Source organism: Alosa sapidissima, chromosome 11, assembly GCF_018492685.1.
Source record: "Alosa sapidissima isolate fAloSap1 chromosome 11, fAloSap1.pri, whole genome shotgun sequence".
Taxonomy (NCBI): Eukaryota; Metazoa; Chordata; class Actinopteri; order Clupeiformes; family Clupeidae; genus Alosa; species Alosa sapidissima.
Genome location: NC_055967.1, coordinates 21,091,221 through 21,101,220, shown reverse-complemented (window position 1 = coordinate 21,101,220; position 10,000 = coordinate 21,091,221). Strand labels below are relative to the sequence as shown.

The window sequence follows — 10,000 nt, the reverse complement described above, 5'->3', positions numbered from 1 at the left end:
CCAATCCCCCCCCCCCCCCCCCCCGGCACACACACACACACACACACACACACACACACACACACACACACACACACACTCCCCATCCTCCCCTCCCTCCCTGACTCATATCTTTTCCTCTCTGAATCCTTCTGGAAATCAGACCCAGCTAATTGGATAGAGTGGTTGTGGTAGTGTTGTGTGAGTGTGTGTGTCTGTGTGTGTGTGTACACACATATATCTCTGTGTGTGTGTGTGTTGGCAGGAGGTTAAATTAAAGGGCCACAGGATTTGGCTTTCAGAAGGCGTCTGAGGAGAGGAGACACTGGAAACATCATCCCTGTGATTTGACTTTCAGAGCAGCTTGATTCTCTCTCTCTCTCTCTCTCTCTCTCTCTCTCTCTGGATTCTCCACCTGATACCCGTCTCTCTGTGACCCGCTCTCTTCTCCGCTCCACTCCCCTCATGGCCAGTCCTGGTCAGCTCACTCCGTTTCAGGCCCCGTCGCACCTTGCAGGGGTAAAGCACAGCCATTTCTCAGCACCTGGGGCTTGTGTAGCCAGAGCAGCTGTGAGGGTGTGCTTGGGGGGCAAGCAGAGACAGGATGCTTGTGAGCATGTGTTCCCATTCCGTGTGTGAATGCGCCTTTCCAGTTCCTCCATCTACTTTTTACGTTATTTCCGGATTCGGCCGAGGTGATTTATCTCCTGACGCCATTGGTCAAATTCAACTCACCAGCCATGTCTGGATGAAGTCATTTCCAGACAGGATTAGGATGGTCATTATTGCTGAGTTTACGTGTTCGTATAGGCTACCCCATTGTCCCGCGGTGCCCAGCGTCCGTCCCCTTATCGCCCATCCCGCTCATCCCCCCTTCTGCACCCACCTGGTCTGGCCGCTGTCCATGCGATGTCCTCTCCCTCGGGCGCCAATGCCTCATTGCCTTCCATCCTGGCACCCCGCAGGCCGGGTGGCCAATGCCAGCCAAACCTGCCCGCTCTGCTCTCGCTGTGCAAATTTGCCTCTTATTTGGTGCAACAAGATAAGCTATCAGTTTTATACGAGGCCTACAATAGCACAAAAAGGCAGACAAGCAAGTAGATACATGTAGGCACACACACACACACACACACACACACACACACACACACACACACACACACACACACACACACACACACACACACACACATTCAATCAGCGCACAAACATACAAACACCCCCACACACACTTACACCCAAATCATCGTTTCAATCAAGTATTCAAGCATTAACCATTGAATGACCGATATCCATGAACATACAGTATGCAGAGCTGTGTACTTGATGTTTGCCTGATGACTGTTCTGATTTTCATGTTCTCTCATGCAGACCTTTTGAATATGAATGTATAAATGAATGTGTGTCTCCTATCTTCATATTACGTAAACATAGTGTATATGTTTGCATCTGTGTGTAGTGTTTGTGTGTGTGTGTGTGTGTGTGTGTGTGTGTGTGTGTGTGGACATCGGTATGGGGGTGTTGGCACAGGTTTTTTATGGGTGTGTGTGTGTCAAGGGTGGGGGATTTCATCATGAGTTCAGAGGAAAGCGGGCGTTTTGTTTCGTTAGAGATGGCATCCTCAACTCCTGCTCTGTGAGCCGAGCGATCGCGCCCAGGAGATTATCTCCTGTCAACAGGCTGCTCGCCCAGGAAAAAGCCTCCCTATTTGCATCCCTTGAAAAAAGCCATAGATTGATTTATCTGCATGTATTTAAATTGGGACTGATAGGGAGAGATGAAAGCTGGACTCTGCTGCTGTGCTCAGTGTGTGTGTGTGTGTGTGTGTGTGTGTGTGTGTGTGTGTGTGTGTGTGTGTGTGTGTGTGTGTTGGCAGGCTTTTGGTGCTTCAGCGTTCTCACTTCTTATTTGCTGTCCATCAACCCTCTGTCACCTCAAGAAGATAGTTTATGAATGACCATGGCTGATCTGCTTGGCCTAGTTTGTATGTCTTTTGCACTCAGAAGGAGGGTGTGGTTGGTGATTTGATCCCTTATGAAAATCTTATTTGTGGCTGGGAGGGTGTGTGTGAGGGGGTGATTGCACCCATTTTGTGTATCAGTGCTACAATTTGTTTCCTGACTGACATCTTTGTTGTGTCAGTGTTTTTGAATGGTTTGTGGAACCAGTTTCAACTGACAGCATTTTGTTATCCCCAGTTTGCCCCTCCTTCCTTAAAAAAAAAAAAAAAAAAAAAAAGCACTGCCTAAAGGCTGGGATCCTAGAAGGAGCGTGAGTGTGGAGTTCAAAGCGTTATCACACGCCGAACGTCTTTTCATCATGTTTTAGAAACAAGCGTTTGCGTTAATCCCCCAATAATCTCTCCAGGAGAACTGGCTCTGATAAGACGCGCCACCCACGGCTCACAGACCCACTCTCTGGGACGCTCCTCTGCCTCCTCTCCCTACATCTCTCTCTCTCTCTCTCTCTCTCTCTCTCTCTCTCTCTCTCTCTCTCTCTCTCTCTCTGTCTCTCTCTTTCTCTCTCTCTGTCTGTCTCTCTCATGCTCCATCTATCTCTCTGACTTTCTCTCTCTCTGCCCCTCTCCTCTGTCTCCCCAGGAAGGACATATGAAGGTGAATTCCCATACTCCTCCCTTTCTCTCTCTCTCTTCTGCTCTCTCTGACTCCCTCCCTCTCTCTTTATATTTTTCTATGTTAATTGCCCCTAATTGTTCCTTGGGTGTGTGTGTGTGTGTGTGTGTGTGTGTGTGTGTGTGTATACTCTATGTTACCACAAGAGTCTGTGGCACCGCTTGACCCCCACATCACCTATCTTTTTTTTTTTTATTCCCACAAGTGGTTAGCAGTAAGACTTTCCAGGCCCATGATTTTTACCACTGTAGGTTTTTCTTCTGTCGCTGAGCATGTCTACAGTGTGGTCACTGTGAATCAACCAGATGAGTGTGATAGTGTTGTTGACCTTTGTTATGAATTTGGATCCTTCAACAAACCAAAGTGTACATGTCTAGCTTCCTGTCTGTGTCTGCTGGTGTCCTCAATGGCTTTGGCTTACACTTTGTCTGGTTATGTTGCTGAACAGCCATAGCAACAAAGAGGAATGATTGTAGAATGCAATGCCTTTTCCAACCAAACGTAAGCAATGAGCTTCTTCTTAGGAGCAAGGGAACCCATCACTATAACTCATAATGAGTGTGTAGAGGAGTGGGTCCGGCACGCCAGACTCCACTGTTGAGCCTTTTGGAGGTGTTGTTGGCCTACCTCAATGAAACACAGAAGGATGATGCCAGCTTGAAAACCCCAGTGCTCATTAAGGCTGCTCCGATGCTGTTTGTTCCTGCTTCGGTTCTTTCTCTAGGCAATTGGGCTATTAGCTTTGCTCAGAGCCTGTTTAAACAGGGCATAAACCTACTTGTTGCACACAAAGGGTGCTTTTTGGTGATTTTGTGTTTGCTGCTTTGATTTGTTGTTGTTGTTGTTGTTGTTATTGTTGTTATCGTTGTTGTTGTTGTAATATCCCACGTCATGCTGTGTAATGTGAAATAGGCTTGGTTGTTGATTGGCCACACATGGAAATCCCTTACCTAGCTTGATGGTTGTTTTCATAACGTCACTCTCAATCTATTTAGTATTGAGTGGATGTCTTACGCCAAATTAATTCTGTTCCGGCTGATGTCTGGACAGGCTCGCAGACTGGCTCGTCATGGTTGCTGCTGCCAAAGTGAGCAGAACATGTTATACCACTGCTTGGTTGAATTTGCCATTTGTCATTCGTCATTCGCAGAATGTGTAATAACCACAGGTTATTTGCACACCTGTAAAGTAGCTCCAGTTTTTTGGCCGTATCCCACTTGTATATTAATTTACCATACTCGTTGTGAAGTTTAAATAAACTGTCACGTTGCATCAGAGCTGTAAAATACAGACGTTCAGAACATGGTAGCATATGACAGAGGTGGCTTTTAGCCAGTTACGTGACAGTAGGCTAAGTAAAATAGCAATGTTTCAAAGCTAAGGTTCATCAGAATCCTGGGATATGCCCGCTTGACAACGAAAGAGATGGAACTAATGACTGTCCTTTTGGCCGTAGCAACCAAAGATTCTAGAGCAGTGTTTGTGGATCTGATGTTGCTTTTAGATCTGCATGAAGCATTCTGCTCATGGTACAGTTTTAGGGTTTGAATGGTTAATGAAAAAAAAAAAACCTGCCTTGGCGCTTCTCACACACAACCGAAACAGACACTCACATAGTCTCAAACACTCACACACTTTCACACAATGCGAAAAAAAAAGCCCTCTCCACGCGTCACAACAAAGCTGTTCTGACAGTCCTCTACTGGGCAGAAGATATGAAGGCAAGGACAGACACCCAGACATACAGATATGGTGCAAGATGGCCGTGATGATGGAAAAGAAAGAGTATGGACAGAAAGAGGAGAGAAAGAGAGACCGAGGCAGTGAAGAGAGGGAGAGAGAAGTTGAAGGATGGAGAGATAGATTGAGCCTGAGGAGTTAGACTATGGGATGGGACCAGTGTGTGTATTGAGAATGGAGAGAACGATGAAGAGAGTTAATATAAGAGGAAGAGAAGTGTGTGTGTGTGTGTGTGTGTGTGTGTGTGTGTGTGTGTGAAAGTGAGTGAGAGAGAGAGTAAATGAAAGAGAGAGATAGAGTGTGTGTGTGTGTGAGGGAGAGAGAGAGAAGGAGGAAGAGGGAGAGAAAAATCCCTCTATCTCTGAGGCTCATCTCTGGCAGTTCAGGAGCCCGCTTTCCAAGAGTGCCTCATTTTCAAATCTCTTATCTACTCGGCTTTAAGTATCGCACTTTTATATTTTTACATGTGATTTGCATACAGCTCATCAAACCGGCTCGTGTTTTCTTGCGAGGATGTGTACTCTGTATATCCCTATCTCCGTTTCTGTCTCTTTCTCTCGCTCACATACGAGTCGTGTGGAAAAATGTGTCTGTTTCTTGTGCTCAGAGCAGACGAAAGCTGAGGGGAGACAGAGTGTGTGTGTGTGTTTGTGTGTGTGTGTGTGTGTGTTTGGTGTGTTTGTGTATGTTGTAGAAAAAGGCAGGAATAAAGAAAATGTGTGTGTATGAGAGAAAAAGAGGGAGCGAGTGTGAGAGAGGCGGATGAGAGAAGGTTTCTGATTGTTATCTCTCTTCCTTTTCTTCAGTGGAGTTTTGGAGGATCCACACACTGACCTCTTTGTTTGGGACAGTGTGCCCCTAGCCCCCCGCCACACACACACACACACACACAGAACCCTCTCCAGCTCCCCTCGGTTTGGGAAAGAAAACCATTTCCTGTGACAGAGGGAGAGAGAGAGAGAGAGAGAGAGAGAGCTGAGAAGGAGGGAAGGGAAGAGGGGAAGAGAAGAGAAGATGGGGTAGGAGAGAGTGGAACATGGAGTGTGAAGAGAAATGAGAATGGACAGATGAGGGGGGGGGGAGAGATGGGACATGAAGCAAGGGATGAATGAATGGGTGGAGATGGAGAGATAGATAGATTGTAAGAGACAGGAAGGACAGAGATGGAGAGGGAGTGAATGAGTGAGTGAGTGGAAGAAAGAAAGAGAGAGAGAGATAGGAGGGAGAGAGAGCAAATAACAGGAGGTAATGGGAATGGTTGTGCTGTATTATATTGTAGCTACAGTGTAATTTCAGTCCAGGTCTGGATCTGACTGATAGTGCCTTTCCTCTCTTCTCCTCTACTCTCCTCCTCTAAATACTTCTCTCTTGCTCTCATCAAGCTGTGGTCCGCTCTGAGGCCAGGAACCCCGGATGTCTGGTGCTTGCCTGCATGCTTATATTTCAGCAGTCAAATATTCACCAATCTAACGCTGACACCTCGTCATCATCAGCTGCCACAGCTGAAGCATCCAAACTCTGTCCGAAGCACTATCATATTTTCCAGCGCAATTCAAATCAATTCATATTTATTCATTTTAATCACACCACTGACGATGAACATTGTTTTGCAAACCTTACCCCAAAGTGTGAGACACTGAGAATAAACCTAGGCAGGTTATTTTTTTTTTAATATTAACATTTTTATGCTGTTACGCTTAAACACAGTATTTATTTGAAAAACAATGAAGCCACAAAAATGGTTTAACTACGTCTCAAATCAAATGGACTGTTGAGAGCCTCGCCTTGCCATCCCTCAGTGAGACTGCTGCTAGCCATGGCAAAACGGCTTGGCTGAGCGGGGCTGGGATTGACTTTACTGGGGGGTGGTGGTGGTGAGTGGGGGGGGGGGGGGGGATTGGGCATCAGGTTAGTGGAGATATTTCCGTCTTCCTTTCTCCTTCCTGTGCACTGAGGGGAAAGACTTTTTTTTTTTTTCCTTTTTTCTTTTTTTCCTCCCTCCTTTTTTTGCATTCATTTCTCTCGGCAGCCAGGAGAGGAGAAGCAATGAGGGAAGGGAGAAATGAAATCAGCCGCGCATCATTTGCATTCAACTTTTATCGGGGAGAGGAGGGCGTTTTTGGGACTGATAAGACAGAGGGCGTCGTGAGGGCTGGGCTGGGGGGGGGGGGGTGGGGGGGTGGAGGGTGATGAGGTGTGTGTGAGTGTGTGAGAGAGAGAGAGTGTGTGTATTGCATATGAATATGTGAGTATGTGTGTATTGGAATAACAGAATGTCCATATGAATGTGTGAATGACTGTGTGTGTGTGTGTGGTGTGTGTGTGTGTGTGTGTGTGTGTGTGTGTGTGTGTGTGTGTGTGTGTAAATGAGAAAGAGAGCTTGCACATGTGCACATGTGAATGAGAGCCTGTGAGTGTGTGGATACTGTATGCATGTGGGCAAGTGTGTGTGTGTGTGTGTGTGTGTGTGTGTGTGTGTGTGTGTGTGTGTGCGCGTGAAGTGAAAGGTGCCTGTGCAGCCACTGCTGTTTCTGTGTGTGTGTGGTGTGTGTGTGTGTGTGTGTGTGTGTGTGCGCGAAGTGAAAGGTGCCTGTGCAGCCACTGCTGTTTCTCTGTGTGTGTGTGTGTGTGTGTGTGTGTGTGTGTGTGTGTGTGTGTGTGTGTGTGTGTGTGTGTGTGTGTGTGTGTGTGTGTGTGCTGTGTGCGGTGGGGAGGGGTGGGCCGCTGCTTAATATCAGACCAAATAATTAGATTGGCTATCTAGGCGGCGGCAGCAGCGCGGGGATCAGGCAGATTAAAGAGCCGCTCGCCTGATTCATATTCATGAGTGCCGCTCGGTGCCACCGGACCAGGGCTTAGGCTGCCACCGCTGACGCTGCCACCACCACCGCCACCACCGCCACTGCCGCTCAAAGAGCCATGTGCCCAGGGACTTAAAGACACACTCTCAAAGTGCCCTGGTCCCACTGAGGAAGGAGAGAGATGGAGGAGAGGGTGGCAGAGAGAAAGGTTTGGATGGAGAGGAAGAGAAAGAAAGAGAGGGGTGAAAGGAGGGTAGGAACAGAGAGAGGTTGAAAGAGGGAGAGATAAGTGAGAGAGGGGGCGGGAGGAGAGAGAGAGAGAGAGAGAAAGGGAGGGTAGGAGAAGAGGATGAGGTAGGTGGGAAGTGATTTAAAGCAGACAGTGTTTCCCACAGAATTGGATTCAATTTGTGGCGGTAGCTGACTTTGACAATGGGGGGGGGGGGGGGGGGGGGGGGGGGGGGTGTATTAAGAACGTCTTGGTAGTGTATAAGTCTAATTGAGTGCCTGTCACTTTATGACGTTTGAGGGAACCCTTGCAATTGTAACACAGTTGAAAGGCTGCTGATGTGTGGATGCAATTCATAACGTTTTCTACATAGTTAAAATAAAGGTTCGTACTTTTTGAATTTTGGAAAACACTTTTCCATTTACATCAGGATTTTGCAAAATATTCAGTGTCAGAGTCAATAAAATGAGCCCTTCAACGAAATTGACAAGCAGCTTAGAAGTATGGCTAAGCATACTAAATTCGACATCCAAACAGTATTCTAACGTTAGCTTTGAGATACTGCTTGATTTCATAACTTAACTTAGTTTAGTCTCTTCAATGTAGCATACTATGCTGTGATAAGACCTTAGAGTTCACTTCAATGCAGCAGTTTTGAACAAATTTGCGCAGCATGGTCACGATGCTAAGCGGATTTAATAGCAATTTAGCCAGACCTCTTCTATGCAATGCTTCTATGTGGCAACAACAATCCTTCAACAATCGTGAATATTTTGTTAAATGCACATGCAGAGGAGGGGCAGCGGGCTACGAGAGAGCGGGGCGGGGCAAGGAAAGGCTGCGTGCGTAAAAAGCGCAGCTCAATGGCAATGCAAGGATTTTACCTTATATTTAATTTAAATTAAATTAAATTAAACTTAGAATATTAATCTGTGGCGGCCGATTTTTATTTCGTGGCGCCCCGCCACAGATTAGTCAATGTATGGGAAACACTGGCAGAAGCAAGAGTTGAAGCAGGGCCTTCTTCCACATAGCCTACTGTTTTCTTCCTCGTGTTCTGCCTTTTTAAATTCTTCCTCCGTCCCACAGAAACAAAATCATCTCTCTCTCCCTCTCTCTCTCCCTCTTTCTCTCTCTCAATCTCTTACTCACACATATCTCTCCACACATTTTTATATTTCATTTGTAATTATTCTCCTCGGCCTGTCCAGACGTGCTCGTTGTGTAAATCTCCGAGGGGAAGAGGGTTGGCATCTTTGCCTGGAACCGCTGTAGTCTAATTGTTCCTGGAGAATTCCCTCAGGGATACTAGATGTTCAATTACAGCCGTCGAACCTGAGCAATCTCCACCTCTGCTGATATCACCACATTAAAAACTATAATTAAAATGCTGGCTGCTACGTTGATGTTTCCAGAGTTAGTTATTTAATGACCTTAATTTAGTTCACTCCATCAGCACAAATTGCTAATTGAAACTATGAAACATCTGACTTGTTGGCCAATCTTAATATAATTACAGCTGTATTGTCCAGTTCAACCGATGCCTCCTCCTCTGCGCTTCTGGACTGAGGCTGGAACCCACACTTTTACTACAGACTCAAATAACACCTGATGGAAAAAATAAATAAATAAATGGGCATTTTGAATATGTCCATTTAGGACATGCCCATTCAGTAGAGACACTTGTTGACGTTGAGACGTCTCGACACTTTTCTTCTTTCCTTTTTCTTTTGACTCCTTTCTCTTGACACAAAAGAGCACCCTACTAAAACAAACAGTGACGACCAAGACTTTCTAGGCCTGAATGCTCCGACAACCTCCATCTCAAGTAACACATGATGGAAGTGTGACGATGTGACCCACACACACTATTTTAAACGAATTTCCTCATTCATCTTTCTTTTATGTTTCATGCAGTTGTTTATGCATGCCATGATTGTTTTTAATCTAATGCAGTTGCGCTGGATGCGAAAAAGGAGTGTGCGCTTCTGTCCCCGAATGTTCAGGGCAGGATACCCAAATTGGCTGGTTACCCTGGTTAAGACAGGCCTGTTTGTCAATTAGAGAGATCACATGTTCTATTTAAATCCGTATGGTGGAAGGAGGCCTGTACTGCACTTGTGCTTGCCTACATTATTGCCTTGTGCTTGCCTTATTTTTTGCACGGGTGTTATCGGAACACATCCGCTTATTTAATAAACTTTATTACCTTACACACAATCTACTGTTTGGACTTCTGTCTCTCATGGGCCACGAGGCTACCTATTCACAGGAAGTTATTATATATAGCTCAAAAAAAGGACTCAATTCAGGTGTGGGCCGGCCCATTCGAGATTTAGAAAATTGATTATTATATATAACAGCTTTGAACATTTCTGATAACTTTAGGCACATATTTTTTCTATGTCCGTATGTCCTCTTAAATAAACTATGTCTTTATTTATCAACAGACATAAGCACACACTTGCCTGAAATGGCATAAAGTAACTTCAACAAGAAGGCGTGTAGCTCACAGGGTAAAGATAAATTGGGGAAATGACCTGTAATGAATGTAGAAGGGCAGACATTTTGTATGCTGTAGAAATAGGGCAAAGGGAAATATTGACTCTTAATATGGA

General features: G+C 45.7%; 1 protein-coding gene across 3 annotated transcripts in view; it reads left to right on the top strand.

Annotated features, from left to right (window-relative positions):
- zfpm1 (zinc finger protein, FOG family member 1) overlaps positions 1-10,000 on the top strand; it is a 90,754-nt gene that overhangs the window by 66,194 nt on the left and 14,560 nt on the right. The window contains exon 1 of one of the 3 annotated variants that reach the window (XM_042109498.1): positions 9,609-10,000. This exon is cut by the window's right edge and continues 1,294 nt beyond it. The exons of the other annotated variants lie outside the window; for them this stretch is intronic. The gene's annotated coding sequence lies outside the window, so the exon portion shown is untranslated. Of the gene's footprint in view, positions 1-9,608 lie in introns of those variants that run through there. 3 annotated transcript variants of the gene reach the window in all.